An 18,209-nucleotide genomic window follows, 5' to 3' on the forward strand; every position below is an offset into this window, starting at 1 on the left:
TGGACTATGACTCTTTTTATTAGTTAATGGTTGGTTTATCCTGGTCTGAGAGCAATAGAAAGCGTGGTTTGGCAATCAACCCAAACTGCCTATGTCACAGTTTAAAACTTCATTCTGTTTGTTTCTCATATTTTAATACTTTTTATTTAAAATAAATTCTGGATTCCACTCACCCTTCAGTACTTCATCAAGAAATTAGGTTGCTGTGTGATCCTATGTATGAATTAGTGGACTAATATTAACTCAAGGGCATTCCTTTCTTTTGCTGAAGGTAATTCTGCATGGTTTATTTCAGTTTATTTACTTTTTTCCTGCAGAATTACTGTAAAAGTTTTCTATTTCATCCATTACAGCACAGTGTTTTTCACTTTTGAATAACTGCATCAACATGAATCCTTTATAAGGACCTTAAAAACAAACTTTGCCAAGTCCCAGAATACAGAAGCTAATTCACATCCCAATACTCAGCTGCCTCATGAATAAAGGAGAGTCTGTGCCTGACACTTTGAAGCTGTAGCTGTTAAACCATACAGAATATTTACCTCAATAAATCATTATAAGAAACTAAGGTACAATTATACCCACAGAGAAATAGAATTCAAAACACTGATTTATGTGGTTCAGTGCCTGTTCCCTTTTCCATCATGTTTTGAATTTTATGCATGTTTGTCATCTTTGGCTGTTTCCATGTATCTTTAAACTAATGGGTCCTGCTTTTTTAACATTCCTCATTAGGTTTGTTATTTTACTTTGACATACTGACGTGATTTGCACAGTGTACAAAGTTTTGCATTTAAAATTATCTCATTTCTTATGGTATAAACCAAAAATAGAAAATGAGACTAATTTGTTTAGGCTAATAAAGAGCCCACTCTGCTTAATTTGTGACCATTCAGGGTGAAATTCCATATTAGTTAAGGCTTTTATTTGGCTCCTAGTTGCGGGATCTGGGGAAAGAGTACAACAATCAAGGAACAGGAACACACCACTGTCCCTTTAAGAAAGTGGCCACTATTCTAGAGTGTTAAAGAGACAGAAGCAATATAAAATGTCATTTGACTGGTGTTGGAATTCCCTCCTCCCCCTGAATGGGGAAAATAAAGCTAAAAGAAAGAAACAAAACAAAATAAAAACCCATGGCCATATGAAGGAATGGCACTGAAACCGATAAATGTGAAATGGCAGCAGGAAGGTAAATACATACGGCAAGAGGAGTCTGAAATCAGCCGCAGAATCTATGAGGCCACCCACGCCTTGAAGAGGATGAATGGATATGTAGTGCTGTGCTGCAGGGCAAGAGGGTGGAGAGTGATTTAATAACTAGTAAATGTTCCTTAATAAACTTTAAAAAAAAAAAAGTTTTAAATAGAAATATATTTAGAGTCTCTCTTTTTCTCTTGACTCTCTGAACTATTTATTTATTTATTTTGACTTGTATTAGTAGCACCTAGAAGCCCCAAACAGGTTTGGTGCCCCTTCGTGTTAGGTGTTGTACAAACACATAGTAAGTGTATCCAAAAACTATGCTTTTACCTTTCTGCTAATGTTTAGCCCTAACATTCAAATGGATTTATGGAAGGGAGATGTATCATAGTAGCACCCACTAATACTGCAGTGGTTTAAGTTGTGGTAGCACTTTGATTATCATCCCTTATTACTGCAATTGGAGCCGGTTTAAATCCACATTTAAATTACTTTTGAACTGAATCTTAGTATGGAAGCTTTTAGCTCATGGATGAGATTTTTTTCACTAAATACAAATAAATTTAATTACATTTTGAAATAGATACATTTGTAAATTACACTTTTGGTCATTTCACACTTTTTTCATGTGAGATTTAGCAAATCATCAAGTTAATATCTGTACCAAATTTTCAAAAGGCCCTCAATCTGACCTCCGACCATGTGCACAAAAAACAGTGCACAGAATTATTTGCTTGCAGTTTTGCATGCACTATAATTTGTGTGAGCAGATCAAATTTGCACTTACCACCTGCATATGAATGTGTTTACCCATATAAATCCTCTTGTTGCATTTAAATTATTATTTGTATGAGGAAAAAATAATACAGAGAATTCCACGTGCAAACAGTTGGAAGCCACATTTAGGAACTTGTGGCCTGTTAAGTCCCATTGCTCAGTGTTCTGGGAACCTATATCACATTACTTTACAATCTGATTAGTATTTAAAATGTTTCTGTGCCATTGTCTACATATAATGATTTTTTGTGTGCTTAGACCAAGGTGGTAGGGTCCTTAGAAATAGGTATGTTAGATAAGATTTAATAATCCATAAATATTGCCAAATAACATTGTATTGCCACCTGTTGTGTTCATGTAATGAAAAAATTCATGTACTATCACACAAAGGGGCATGGTTTAAAGATGTGGAAGCAGAAACTCATGACGAGTTAGCCCCAGAAAAGTGAGAGATACTTAAGTTCATTATCAAGTTTTATTTTTCATGGACTCTATATAGATCTGCTGAACTCTGTAAAATAAGACTCATAGAATACATAAATATTTGTTTTTCTACTGTGCTTAGCACAATGCAGCCCAGATGCATGACTGGCACTTTAGGCACCATTGTAATACAATTAATGTGTAATAATGTCAACAAAATTTAGATATTTTCAGAAAGTAAAATTTCAGACAATTTTATTGTCCAACATTAAATTATTATATTTCAACACAAGTTTTATTTATACTGTACAGTGGTTTTAGCAAAGCATAATTATACTCTATAAAATATTGAAATTTTAATTGTATTTTAAAACAAAATTAAAGGAGGCTTTTAAAATGTTTAAAATGTCAAGTGTTTACCCCAAGTCAATGGGCTCAGAGGGCTGGTATGGGGATTCAGAGCCTTTCAGTTTTTCTAGGCCTCAAGTTCTAATACAACCCAGCCCTCAGTTAACCAAAGCTGTTATCTTCTGCCGGCAGTTTGGTGGACAGTGAAAAGAATTTGGTCATCTCAGTCCAATTTGAGTTACAGAAAAATTTACTACCAGAAATGGCATTCTTGTTGACAGAAATGCCAAGCATTGACTGTCAAGAAAACACAACTACATTTTCATCCATTGAGGTGGTCCCTTGAGGGGTGAGGAAGCTGCTGCCTGTGTGATACTTGTTTCGTGGATAGATGGGAAACTTGAGTCTCCCAGGCTGTCAAATCTGGAACCTTTCAGCAGCTCTAAAATATTAAGAGTCACACATTAAGCTTTTTAAATTAGTCAAATCCTTTTAACATGGAACATATCTAAGCCCAGTTCTACATACAGTTTTTAGTTTTATACTACAACCCAGTATATAGTAAATATTTTGGTTAAGATGTGAGCTTCTACCAAAAGAGTTATACAGGTACCACCCAATTGTGAATGCAGTTATACTGGTATAAAGGTGCCATATACCAACATAGCTTGTTCTCCTTCCCCAGAAGGAGCAGAAATAGCTCTACCAGTATAAAGAACATCTAAAGAACTGCATTTGCACTTGGGGGTTTGTGTTTTGTTGGTTTTTTTTTTAATGCTTTAACTTTATTGATGTAATTAAAGTGGTATCACTTTTGCATGTAGACAAGTCTTAAGCATAGCTTGAACAAAGAAAGAGAAAACAGCTGTTTTATATAAGCAAGAAGGCTTATGGCTGCAGACTTGCTGTCATACAATCTGGGAGAGCTTTTTTTTATTTTTATTTTTTTTAAGGGTTACCAGTTGTCTTCGGGGACTAAAATTATGCACCTCCCATTTAAATCAACAGAAGTTTTGGCTGAGTAAGGAGGACAAGATTAGCCCCAATGGAGTTGTATGGATGTCAGTGATTGCCAAATTTAGTTCCTTGAACCTATTTGATGGAGCCATCAAACATCATTTGCGGTAGCCAACTTGAATAGGTAGTGATGGTGGAGGAATGCAGTCGTCCTAGAGATGGTACTGTATTGGTGATATCGAGATTCATTAACAAGGAACATTGGATTTTAGTACAATCATTGTAGCAATTCATCATCTTTTAGCATTCAGCTTTCATTCATTGAAAGTTTAAATTGTTATTGGGATCAAAGCGTTTTAATTTGACCATTGATTATTCAGTAGAATCCAATGATTATGGATATTGGTGTATGAATGAATAGAGCAGGGGTCGGCAACATTTGGCACGCGGCTCGCCAGGGTAAGCACCCTGGCGGGGCGGGCCAGTTTATTTACTTGCTGACAAGGCAGGTTCGGCCGATCGCGGCCTCCACTGGCCGTGGTTCGCCGTCCCGGGCCAGTGGGGGCTGCGGGAAGCGGCGCGGGCGAGGGATGTGCTGGCTGCGGCTTCCCGCCGCCCCCATTGGCCCGGGACGGCGAACCGCGGCCAGAAGGGGCCGCGATCGGCCAAACCTGTCGTGTCAGCAGGTAAATAAACTGGCCCGGCCCGCCAGGGTGCTTACCCTGGCGAGCCGTGTGCCAAACATTGCTGACCCCTGGTCTATGCTACATTTTGTACGCATGTTAGGTTTATTTCTTAGAAACAAAATTGTCTCAGTTTTGGTGTCTTTGATAAGATTCAGTGTGGCTAAACAGCAGTGGAGTTTAGGATGGTCTAGTGGTAAAGACAGAGGCTGAGGAATGAAGATATCAGGGTATTGCTTGCAACTCTGCTACAGATATCGTTTGTGACCTTAGGTTTCCCTCTATGTAAAATGGGGATAATACTTACAATATGTCACAGGATACACAAGGCTTATTTCATTATTATTTCTGTGGTGTCCACACACTACAATGATTTTAAATGCATTTGTGATGTTGCTGTAGGGTGTTGGGTTCCGAGCAACATTTGTAAAAGTGAAGAACTATCCCAAAAGGAGTGGTCTTGGGAAAATAAGCGATACCGTCTTTCAACAACCCAAATTTGTTGTGATTGAAAACACTGTTGTTGAAAGCACCTTAAACAATGAAGTTTCAGGTGTAGCGCCATCTGGACACTTAAAACTATTTGGGCAATCTCATTCTACTGTGAGGAGTGCCATAAAAATGCTGAGCATTTCAGTAGAGTGACTGTTTTGACTTGGGTATTTTGTGAGATGTCTAATACATCTTTGAAAACTTGGAAAAATTGATATCAGTTAGATAAATCACTGTAATATACAGCAGGGCTTGGATGGTGGGGTGGGAGGGGGAGTAGGGCAAGTTGTCTCACAGAGGCAGGAGGAGGGCAAGGAACATAGGTCCAGGAAACAAGTCACTTGATTATATGTCACTTGCTCATGCATTCAAGCTAGTGGTTGTGGGCACGACGTTCCCTGTTCCTGATGTTTCTGTCTAAGAGGCTTATTTTCCCACTTCATGGTGTCTCCTTCTGAAACACAGTCAAGAACTCCTCTTGGTGTCCGCTTCTTCCTTCTCAGATTGCTGATTGTGGGCCTGGATTCTGTTATCTAGAAACCCTTTGACAAAATACTGCTTAGTGATACATCAGTACTTCCTCAACAACTTCACTGGAGGACTCCACTGCAGAGGGAAGGAGGGGATGAAGGGAAAGTTTAAAAACCTAGTTAGAATGAATATAGCTGTTCCATATTTGCCATATACTGAACTGATATGCATGATGATGGAAGATAAGTTGTAAGTTACCATTATTTAACTTGCCCTTGGGTTTTCCTTTTTTGTTTTATGGATGTTTAGAATGCTTGCAATGTTTGCTTGTTTTTTTTAATGTGCAGTTTGGGTAAACATTGAATTTAAATTCCTTTTGCAAATTTGAGAGAGGCTTTTTTTCAGTGTGAAATTTTACACAGATTCTTGCCATGTTTACTCCAGGATAACTAGAACCTTCCCATTATTCATATAAAATGATGGGGTCTAAATTAGCTGTTACCACTCAAAAAAGAGATCTTGGAGTCATTGTGCATAGTTCTCTGAAAACATCCACTCAATGTGCAGCGGCAGTCAAAAAAGTGAACAGAACGCTAAGAATGATTAAGAAAGGAATAGATAATAAGACAGAAAATATCATATTGCCTCTATATAAATCTATGATACCCCCGCATCTTGAATACTGCACCCCATCTCAAAAAAGATATATTGGAATTGGGAAAGGTTCAGAAAAGGACAACAAAAATGATTAGGGGTATGGCACAGCTTCCATATGAGGAGAGATTAATAAGACTAGAGCTTTTCATCTTGGAAAACAGATGACAAAAGGGGGATATGATGGAGGTCTATAAAATCATGACTGATGTGGAGAAAGTAAATAAGGAAGTATTATTTACTCCTCACTGACACAAGAACTAGGGGTCATCAAATGAAATTAATAGACAGCAATAGGTTTAAAACAAACAAAAGGAAATATTTTTCATACATCGCACAGTCAACCTGTGGAACTCCTTGCCAGAGGATGTTGTGATGGTCAAAATTATAACAGGGTTCAAAAAAGACCTAGATAAGTTTGTGGAGGATAGGTCCATCAATGGCTATTAGCCAGGATGGGCCGGGTGATGTCCCTAGCCTCTGTTTGCCAGAAGCTGGGAATGGGCTCAAGGGATGGATCACTTGATGATTACGCGTTCTGTTCGTTCCCTTTAAAGCATTAGGCACTGGCTATTGTCAGAAGACAGGATACTGGGCTAGATGAACCTTTGGTCTGACCCAGTTTGGTCGTTCTTATGTTCTGCCAGCCTCTAGCATATTTCACTTGTGAACTTTCTCCATCATGTTCATTTATGAGCTTATGTGAGGCTGTTCAGATAAATGAGTTTGAACTGCTTAAAGTAATTGTCCTGAGTGAAGCCTTTGTGCAATGAAAAATCTCCAGTGGACAAATGGAGGGGTGGGGGAGAAATACTCTTTTGTGTACTTTAGTAATAAAACTAGAATAGTGGGTGGCTGAGAAATTTCCTTCCAGAATTGATCACAGAAGAGCCGACTGAGATTCAATCTAAAATAAAATCTTATCTGAAATTGAAAATTTTTCTGATCTCATCTTCAAGGAGGAGAACTTCAGCACACTGCTTAGTTTTGTGGTGGCCACAGTGGTCCAGGCATAATGTTGAGGTTAGCCGAATAAATTGCTTAGATTTTTTTCATCAGCTTTATTAATGCATATTTCTTTTATTTTAATCTGCTGTTGCAACCTGGTAATTCCAGGTCTAAACAGGGATTAGTTATGCTGTCATAACGGCAGTAATGGTAGCACCCAGGTGCGTATTCCAAGCAGAGGCAGGATATTGATCAAAGACAGCAGATATGGGCTTTGTTTAAAGGCTGGGACAAGCATTTTGTGGCCTTGCAGTTGATTTTGATTCCCATCCTTCCATGAGCATTTTGACCTTCACTGGGAACCCAGCAATTTCCATCCTCACTAGTGGTCAGTTCTGTTTTTACAATCACATAAATGGCAGACTCTGTCTTGGAGGTAGGAATTATGATTAGAGAAACAATAGAGGATATTTAGGACCTTTGTGTGTTTCTGCATTAAAATCTGATCCTGAGGGGCTGAGTCCCAACCAAGTTCCAACACAGCATCTGGACCACAGCTTCTCTCTCTCTCTTTTTGGGGAGGGAGGGGGAGAAGGGACTGGGGGAGGACTAACAGCTTTCTTTTGCTAAATGCATATTGGAGAGTCTTTGCAGGACCAAATCTTCATCCACCAATGGTAGAATGAATCAGGCTGCATTTGAAGATTGCCCTTGAAGTCTTGTGAAAATAGAAATAATAGAAGTGTGAGTAGGAGAATGATTTGATTGTTACAATTAACCCCTTTCATTAGAATGTTACTAATATTTGTGTCGCCCACCCACCTACCCAGGAAAAAAATTCCCCAGAATTAAATTATATAGATAGATCTATAAAGTCACATATATAATTCACATAGAAAATTATTCATAATTAATAATTCACATACATAAATCTCCACATACATATATATATTTTTAAGGAGAGAGAAATTATTCCTAGGCAGTCTATGCTCATTACCTCTAGGGGAAATGTTCATACAGGGTTTTCCTACAGAAATGTACACAGTCATAGGTCTTATTATGGATACATTTTTAAAAGCTTCTGCAGCAGTAGATCTGTAACTTAATCAAAGGGTATAAACTAACCATTCCCACCCCCCACACACACTTTTTTTTTGGTATGTTTAAATAGACAAGTTACCCCCACAGAACTCTTACCATTTAAACATTTATGAGTAAATATACTGCTTATAACACTGAGGAACTAACAGCACTAACATGATATAGGCACAGTATAGATAGGTAGTATGCAGGCTTCCTCACATAGCTCTACTGACATCCATAAGTGTCACTCCATGCAACACATTTTCTTTTGCATAAAATTCATGTAAAGTTCCCATTTATTTCATTGTGAATTTTGAGTGAGTTAGTACTGCTCACCCAGAGTCTGGAGAAAGGCAAACAAAACTACACATATAACTTTGAATGAAGGGAATTAGGAAGAAGGTCTGGTCTTGTGGATAAAACACTGCATTTAGACTTGAAAGCAGGGTTCATTTCCTGTCTCTGTCATAGACTTCCTGTGTGACCTTGGCCCAGTTACTTAATCTTTCTGTGTCCCAATTTTATGTTGTATCCCTTTCTTCCACCTTCTGTCTGTCTTGTCTGTGTAGATTGGGGTCGGCAACCTTTCAGAAGTGGTGTGCCGAATCTTCATTTATTCACTGTCATTTAAGGTTTCACATGCCAGTAATACATTTTAACATGTTTAGAAGGTCTCTTTCTAGAAGTCTATAATATAGAACTAAACTATTGTTGTATGTAAAGTAAATAAGGTTTTAAAAATGTTTAAGAAGCTTCATTTAAAATTAAATTAAAATGCAGAGCCCCTCCCCCCCCCCGAACTGGTGGCCAGGACCCGAGCAGTGTGAGTGCCACTGAAAATCAGCTTGCGTGCTGCCTTCGGCACCCGTGCCATAGGTTGCCTACCCCTGGTGTAGATCATAAGTTCTTCATGACAGAGTCTGTCTCTTACTATGTGTTTGTGTTGTGCTTAGCACAATGGGGTCCTGCTGTTGGGTGTGGTCCCTAGGCACTATTATAATATAAATAATAATAAGGAATGAGATTATTGTTTAAGACACTTACACGGAATGTGAATGTTAAACTACTGGGCAATGGAATCAGGGCTAAAATTGCCTTCTAGAATCTTAATCAAGCTGTTATATGTGCAAAGGTTATTTTTTGTCCTGGCTTTGTATCACCAGTCAGGTACTTGTTGTATTTGGATAGAGAGATAATTCATTGCACTTTATTTTTATGCAACTGTCACTTTTATACTAATATTACATGAGTAATTGGATTTAAAAGATCAAATTTTTGTCAATTAAAAACAGGATTTTTTTTTACAAGATCAATGTAATTGATCGCTGTGCTTCACTCCAAGAAAAGAGGAGCTCAGTAACATATTGAAGTAAATTAAAATTTAGTCCACAAAAATTTTAAAGGTGCATATTGCATAATGTTGTTTTTATAATCTAGCTTAATGAAGTCTGTGTGTGTGGTGGTTGGACATTTTGAAGCAAGAGAAGTCATTGATTGTAGAATTGTTTATTTGATTCATGGACCAACTAATAGTTTCTAGTTGATCAACTTCAGGCCTGGAGAACTACTTGAAATTGTTTGTTCGTAAATGCTACTTTAATAAAGTCCAGAGCCCACTGTAACTGAGTATACCTATAATTTTAATATACAGTGAGTGGAGGAGGAATGGCACCATAATCCATTTCCATTATGATGTGTGACTTAACCACATAGGGGAATGGGAAAACTTTGTGTTTTAAAAATGACTGTAATAACGTATGACACTTGAAGACAATATGTAATTGTGTATAATTTGTTAACTAAGAATACATAATGCTTGCACATTTGAACTTCTAAAGGAGCAGGAAATATGTCTGCGATGAATTTGAAAGTGATTTCCATAGGTGTACGGTGACAGATGTTTAAGTCTAGTATTTTGGGGTGTGCCTTGAAAATGAATCTGCAGTGGAATATATTTTGAAGCAGGCTTATTACAGCTACTCTGCAGGCAGCCCAATTTCTTTTGTAGCATTACTACCACTTGACTTGTACTTCTTGATGACTCTTTCATGAAGTAGAATTCTGATTTTGGCTTTTCCTACCAGTACAAGCTTTGGTGTTTGTTGTCTCTATTGGGGCAGAGTTAAGGTAGTGGTAGTGATCTGAGTGTGACTTTGACTTATTGTGGAAGAGAAACCTTCATTTTGAATTTCCTAGGTTTCTAATTTTTGTCTTGACTATTCTCCTAAGGTAACCTACTCTCACAACATTGATATGTACCCGCAACCTTAATTTCACCTCAACTTTGTTATAAGAATTGCTGTGTAAAAACAAAACAAACAGCCCTCCATCCCCCAAAGTTCCACTGGAGAAGAGCCCTGTTCCTTTAGAAGTTCACAAGAAGGGTGTCCCAATCCACCAGCTTTTCAAATATCAGAGGGTTGGGGGGAAATTATACACCCTAGCTCTGCTGCCCATGAAGTGTCCTGCCAACCACTATCCAGTGGAGATGAATTCTTATGCTGCAAACATCCTAAGATCCATGCAAAATGAGTCCACCTCCTAGGAACCAGAAAATGAGGTCTTTCCTTATGCATAATTTGGGATATGCATCCAAATGCAGCTCCCCTCCTATAACTGTCTAATGCCCTTAGAACTGGGGTCTCCAAAGACCCTTGGTGAAGGCCGGGAACATAACTGATAGGGACTTGGAGGTCTGCAGAACTATGGGGAGAATCATCACTCCCCTCTACTGTTTTCCAGCAGGGGTCCCATGGAGTAAAGACACACACCTCACCTCATCCTTCTCCCTGAGGAGATAGTCCAGGGAATGAGGACTCCTCCCTCCATCTCCCTGTGAGCCTTAAAAGGGTCTTTAGCACCTTGACAGCCTCCAACCCCAGTGAGCCTTTAGAGGGTCATGGCCCAGCTGCTTTCCCCTCTGAGCCACAGAAGGTTCTTCAGAATTATCCCAAATCAAGATAATACCAAGGGCCCTTTGTGAAGGATGTCAGGCTGATATGAAGTAATTTATCAATATAGTATGTGACCAGGTTATTAGGGCAGGTACTGTATGAGTATACTGGGTTTATTGGAATGTTTAGTGTATACATATGTTAGTTTAGGTTAATAGCAGGGCTGTTAGGAAGCAAGCAAGAAAGCAACACAATGGATCTAGATAAGCAACCTCCCAATGTTGGGGGGTCATTTAGGAAACAATGCCTGAGCTATTAGGTGCAAAGATGCTACTTCCAGGCTCCAGCTAGAGTAACACAGCTGTTTTGCCAGGGCTGGGAATAAACAGATCAAAAGGACTGTAACAGTTAAAAACTCGTCCTCTGCCCAGAGTGGGAAGGCAGATGTCAGCGAGCAGTTTGCAGAAAACAGACTAACATAGACAGATTCCTGCTTGGGGGTCTGAAGCAGTTAGGCCTTCCTAAGCATCTGGGGGATGGTGAGCTTGAAGAAGAGAGATGTACTTGTCGCCCTTTTCATTGGTTCTGGAACTAGAGGTGCTGGGGGTGCTGCCGCACCCCCCTGGCTTGAAGTAGATTCCATCATATACAGGGTTTACAGTTTGGTTTAGTGGCTCTGAGCACCCTCACTATAAAAATTGTTCCAGCACCCCTGGCCCTTTTATTGTTTTAAAATTCCATTTCTCTTATGCTTTGGTGTATTCCAACTGTTAAGATTGTACAATACTTTGCCTGAGAAGGCTCTCAGATCACCTGTATTGACCACTGGCTACAGTCTCTTGAAGGGAAGACTTGCAGGTGCTAAACCTTGTTGGGCCTGCTGATAAGCACAGTTGAATCACAGGGTGCTGTAACCTGGGGCCTGGTCTAAGAGTAGGAGAATTGCAGGATTCCATCCTGACTGAGGTGAAGGCATGGGGCCTAGCCACCTGAAGCTATGCACTGAGAGAGACCAGAAAGGGGTCAAAGGTGCAGCTAGCTCTGTAACCATGACTCTTTAGCTAAGGTCTCCTCCTCTTCCCCAACTTTCTTCAGCAGGCTTTTCAGAGACCACCACTTCCAGCTTTAATAGGCTCCTAACCTCACCACACACCCAGCACCACCTGTGGATTCATCTGCCATTCCTTGCCCTGTGAGCTAAAATAGGATTATGAGGGGCATGGCGATTTAAATCTTGCTGGGTGTTCTCCCCTCTTGCAAGACCTAAGGAGGTCTATGAAAAGAGGAGGAATGCCCCTCTAAGCTCCACCCCACAAGAAAGGTACCGGAGAAACATCATAGCGAGGGGGCATTCCTTCACATATTGCCTACCTGGGTGTATGCAGGAGATCTCGAGAGGGAACAACCCATCTCCCCCAGCACTGCCAGGCTACCTCCTGCTGTTCTCTGGTCTGTTCTGTGGCATTCCCCATGAACTAAACATTAGGAAAATTACTATGGCACATCTGACCAGGTGATCTATGTTTAACTCACAGGGAATGCCACAGAATTGGCCAGAGCATAGCAGGAGGGCTACTGGGGGAGCCAATATATTTGGCAACTAGATTTAATCAATTAAACTTTATTTTGTAATCTCAGCTAGGGCAGTCCAGTAAACTAAGTATCAGAGGGGTAGCCGTGTTAGTCTGAATCTGTAAAAAGCAACAGAGGGTCCTGTGGCACCTTTGAGACTAACAGAAGTACTGGGAGCATAAGCTATCGTGGGTAAGAACCTCACTTCTTCAGATGCAATAATGGAAATCTCCAGAGGCAGGTATATATCAGTGTGGAGATAACGAGGTTAGTTCAATCAGGGAGGGTGAGGTGCTCTGCTAGCAGTTGAGGTGTGAACACCAAGGGAGGAGAAACTGTTTCTGTAGTTGGATAGCCATTCACAGTCTTTGTTTAATCCTGATCTGATGGTGTCAAATTTGCAAATGAACTGGAGCTCAGCAGTTTCTCTTTGGAGTCTGGTCCTGAAGTTTTTTTGCTGTAAGATGGCTACCTTTACATCTGCTATTGTGTGGCCAGGGAGGTTGAAGTGTTCTCCTACAGGTTTTTGTATATTGCCATTCCTGATATCTGACTTGTGTCCATTTATCCTCTTGCGCAGTGACTGTCCAGTTTGGCCAATGTACATAGCAGAGGGGCATTGCTGGCATATGATGGCATATATAACATTGGTGGACGTGCAGGTGAATGAGCCGGTGATGTTGTAGCTGATCTGGTTAGGTCCAGTGATGGTGTTGCTGGTGTAGATATGTGGGCAGAGTTGGCATGGGTTGGTTCCTGAGTTAGAGTTGTTATGGTGCGGTGCGTGGTTGCTGGTGAGAATATGCTTAAGGTTGGCAGGTTGTCTGTGGGCGAGGACTGGCCTGCCTCCCAAGGTCTGTGAAAGTGAGGGATCATTGTCCAGGATGGGTTGTAGATCACTGATGATGCGTTGGAGAGGTTTAAGCTGAGGACTGTAGGTGATGGCCAGTGGAGTTCTGTTGGTTTCTCTTCTGGGCCTGTCTTGTAGCAGGAGGCTTCTGGGTACACGTCTGGCTCTGTTGATTTGTTTCTTTATTTCCTTGTGTGGGTATCGTAGTTTTGAGAATGCTTGGTGAAGATCTTGTAGGTGTTGGTCTCTGTCTGAGGGGTTGGAGCAGATGCGATTGTACTTCAGTGCTTGGCTGTAGACGATGGATCGTGTGGTGTGACCGGGGTGGAAGCTGAAGGCATGAAGGTAGGCGTAGCGGTCGGTGGGTTTTCGGTATAGGGTGGTGTTAATGTGGCCATCGCTTATTTGTACGGTGGTGTCCAGGAAGTGGACCTCCCGTGTAGATTGGTCCAGGCTGAGGTTGATGGTGGGGTGGAAGCTGTTGAAAGCATGGTGGAATTCTTCCAGGGTCTCCTTCCCATGGGTCCAGATGATGAAGATGTCATCAATATAGCGTAAGTAGAGACGGGGCATGAGTGGACGAGAGCTGAGGAAGCGTTGTTCCAGGTCAGCCATAAAAATGTTGGCATATTGTGGGGCCATGCAGGTGTCCATAGCGGTGCCACTGGTCTGGAGGTATATGTTGTCACCAAATTTGAAATAATTGTGCGTGAGGATAAAGTCACAGAGCTCAGCAATAAGTTGTGCTGTGTCCTCATCAGGGATACTGTTCCTGACAGCTTGTATTCCATCTGTATGTGGGATGTTTGTGTAGAGAGCCTCTACATCCATGGTGGCTAGGATGGTGTTTTCTGGGAGGTCACCAATGCATTGTAGTTTTCTCAGGAAATCTGTGGTGTCACGGAGATAGCTGGGAGTGCTGGTGGCGTAGGGTCTGAGTAGGGAGTCCACATATCCAGACAGTCCTTCAGTGAGAGTGCCAATGCCCGAGATGATGGGGCGTCCAGGATTTCCAGGTTTGTGGATCTTAGGTAGTAGATAGAATAACCCCGGTCGGGGCTCTAAGGGTATGTTGATTTGTTCCTGTGTTAGTGTAGGGAGTGTCCTGAGTAGATGGTGCAGTTTCTTAGTGTATTCCTCAGTGGGATCTGAGGAAAGCGGCCTGTAGAATTTGGTATTGGAGAGTTGTCTGGCGGCCTCCTTCTGGTAGTCAGACCTGTTCATGATGACAACAGCACCTCCTTTATCAGCCTCTTTGATGATAATGTCAGGGTGGTTTCTGAGGCTGTGGATGGCATTGCGTTCTGCACGACTTAGGTTATGAGGCAAGCGATGTTGGTTTTCCACAATTTCTGCCTGTGCACGTCGGCGGAAGCATTCTATGTATAGGTCCAGACTGTCATTTCGACCCTCAGGAGGAGTCCATGTGGAGTTCTTCTTCCTCTGTTGTTGGTGGGAGGGTATCTGTGTATCAGTGCGCTGTTCAGTGTTATCATGAAAGTATTCTTTGAGTCGGAGGCGGCGAAAGTAGGCTTCCAGATCACCACAGAACTGTATCATGTTCGTGGGGGTGCTGGGGCAAAAGGAGAGTCCCCGAGATAGGACAGACTCTTCTGCTGGGTTGAGTGTGTAGCTGGATAAATTGACGATATTGCTGGGTGAGTTAGGGGTACCCCTGTTGTGGCCCCATGTGGCAGGTAGGATTTTAGCTTACGGTCCTTTTTCCTTTGTAGAGAGGTGAAGTGTGTAATGTAGATCTCCTGTCTTATTTTAGTAAAGTCCATTTGTGTGGAGGGTTGGTTATTTATGAAAGTCTCCAGGTTGGAGAGCTCTTTCTTGATGTTTTTCTGTTTGCTGTATAGGATGCTGATCAGGTGGTTCCTCAGTTTCTTTGATAATGTATGGCATAATCTCTCACTGTGGTCTGTGCAGTATGTAGATAGCAATGGATTTTTCACCTTCAGTCCATTTGGTATGATGTCCATCCGTTTGCATTTGGAAAGGAAGATGATATCTGTCTGTATTTGTGCAAGTTTCTTCATGAGGTTGATAGATTTCCATTCCATACGGCTAAATGCAGTGCCTTGCATGGTGTCAAGTATCAGAGGGGTAGCCGTGTTAGTCTGAATCTGTAAAAAGCAACAGAGGGTCCTGTGGCACCTTTGAGACTAACAGAAGTACTGGGAGCATAAGCTATCAGGAATATCAGGAATGGCAATATACAAAAACCTGTAGGAGAACACTTCAACCTCCCTGGCCACACAATAGCAGATGTAAAGGTAGCCATCTTACAGCAAAAAAACTTCAGGACCAGACTCCAAAGAGAAACTGCTGAGCTCCAGTTCATTTACAAATTTGACACCATCAGATCAGGATTAAACAAAGACTGAATGGCTATCCAACTACAGAAACAGTTTCTCCTCCCTTGGTGTTCACACCTCAACTGCTAGCAGAGCACCTCACCCTCCCTGATTGAACTAACCTCGTTATCTCCACACTGATATATACCTGCCTCTGGAGATTTCCATTACTTGCATCTGAAGAAGTGAGGTTCTTACCCACGAAAGCTTATGCTCCCAGTACTTCTGTTAGTCTCAAAGGTGCCACAGGACCCAGTAAACTAAGTTTCTTTTGGCTACAAATTGCCAAAATTTACAAGAACTTTTAAACTTTGAAAACTTTTGTTTCCAGGGTCATAATCTAGGAACCATGTGGCTCTGAAGCAAGTATCCAAACCACCTACATAAAGCCTCATTTTGCTCTTGACCTCTTTGCTGTCTCAACTTCAAGCCCCCACCAACCACTGTAGACTCTGTGACCCCTGATCCCTGCTTTTGGCCACTTTAGTGTTATTCCTTTATACTCATTGGTGCTGCAACCCATTGCTCTCATTTAGCTGCAAATAGTTTCCTCTTTCATGTGCTAAAATATTAGTATTATCCTGTAGCACTCCTTGTCTTGACCTTTGGAAATGTTTTCCCATGTTATGTCATTGATTGTTCTACAGTGTTTTCAAAGGAGGTGCAAAGAGGTCGGGGGGGAGCCAAGGGAAGAGTGGAAATTGTCAGTTGGATTGGTGTTGCTAAGAAACATTTCCAACATTTTCAAATAAACACAATCTTTTTAGTTGAAATACCTCAGCTAAAGAGCTTCAGTTAGAAGTGGGATCTCTTTACCGCTGGTCTGCGCTCCAGATCAACATTTCCTAAACAACGCCTTTTATCTGTCCCAGTATAAAGGTCAGATTTGTCATCTATATTGCAGAAGCATATAAGTGTGCGTATGTACATGTGTGTATATATGAATGAGAGGGAGAGGTTAGGTAAACAATAGAGTTGTGAGAAATTGTTCTTTTAAAATTATTTACCATATATACTTGTTTGTAAGCTGAATATTTTTGGTAAAAAAGTGACGCATCAAAGAGCGGGGCTCGGCTTATAAACGGGTCTACACCCGTTTAAACTCTATGGAATCGTTGAATTGAATATCTAATACACTGTTTTGTTTACCTGGAGCGTCTGCAGGCATGGAGCCCGTCGGCTCCCTGTGGCTGCGGTTCTCTGTTGCCAGCCAATGGGAGCTGCGGGAAGGGGCGCCACTTCCCGCAGCTCCCCTTGGCTGGGAACGGCAAACCGCGGACACTGGGAGATGAGGGGCTCCATGCCTGTGAATGCTCCAGGTAAACAAAATGTCCAGGCCCAGAAGCGGCTTACCCTAATGGGCCAGGAGCCAAAGTTTGCCAATCCCTGAAATATAAGGTATACAGTGCCCCAAAGTGCGCATGTTTCTTTACATATCACATAAAGAGATGGAGACAGATCCTCAGCTGGTGTAAATTGATGGAGGTCTGACAATTTACAACAGCTGAGGATCTGCTTCATACTCCCTCTTCTGAAGAGTTTACACACTAATTTTAGAAGTAAGGCAGAGTGAGAGCAACAAACAGTGAAAGACAGGAGGTGAGACTGAACAAGAGTTACAGTAGTAACCCAAGTGTGAGTTTACTCAGGGCTGGTCTTCATACCTGCTCGGATCAGCGGTAGAAAATTGATCTCTCGGGGATCGATTTATTGTGTCTCGTCGGGACGCGATAATCGATCCCCGAATTGACGCGCGTACTCCACCAGCCCAGGTAGGAGTAAGTGCCCTCGACGGGAGAGCCACGGCGGTCGATTTGCCACCATCCTCACAGCGGGGTAAGTCGGTTCAGATCGCTGAATTTGCGTATCTGAAATCGTTCCCCCCCAAAGTGTAGACATAGCCTCAGTAATGAAGAGTGCACATTTTCATCTCCATAATGAAGAAAATTATAGGACCATCACCTTGATTTTCCTATTAACAAACCTCAGTTGTTTCATCTGCTTTCCTGATTCTACCATTCTTACTCAGGCAAAACTCCTATTTATTTTAAAGGAGTTTTGCCTGCATAGGGAGTATAGGATCAAAAGAAAAATTCAAAAAGCCCAAAAGAAAATTTCAATAAACATGTGAGAAACATATAATTGCTGAGTTTTTTACATACAATAAAGCAATGCCAGAAATGTAATTGTTTTGGTAATATGCTGGGTCCTCCACACAGAACTGCTTACTTTGTCCATTACGTTTGTGGAAACCCTCATTAAGTTTTTGGAGTGGAGTTTGCAAATAATAACAGGAAGCCCTAGTTTGCTATCAGTACTAGCACAGCCCAGGTTTTCTTCTGTAATTCCATATTCCAGAATCCTTTGACAGTATTCAAGGATCCCCTCTTCTTTATATGCCAGAGCACCACATCTGTAGTATGCAATAATTAGCTGGGATATTTTTTAAAAGCTGTTTGCCTATGGTCAGAGTAGGTGTTTACACTCAAGTTAA

The 18,209-nt window shown here is 41.3% G+C and overlaps 1 long non-coding RNA gene across 1 annotated transcript in view; it reads right to left on the reverse strand.

Annotated features, from left to right (window-relative positions):
* The window catches only part of LOC101932719 (uncharacterized), a 35,419-nt gene that overhangs the window by 3,367 nt on the left and 13,843 nt on the right, over positions 1-18,209 (reverse strand). The window contains exon 2 of the long non-coding RNA XR_002888359.3: positions 1,205-1,286. This is a non-coding gene — a long non-coding RNA (uncharacterized LOC101932719). The remainder of the gene's footprint in view (positions 1-1,204; positions 1,287-18,209) is intronic.

This window comes from Chrysemys picta, chromosome 4, assembly GCF_011386835.1.
Source record: "Chrysemys picta bellii isolate R12L10 chromosome 4, ASM1138683v2, whole genome shotgun sequence".
Lineage (NCBI taxonomy): Eukaryota > Metazoa > Chordata > Testudines > Emydidae > Chrysemys > Chrysemys picta.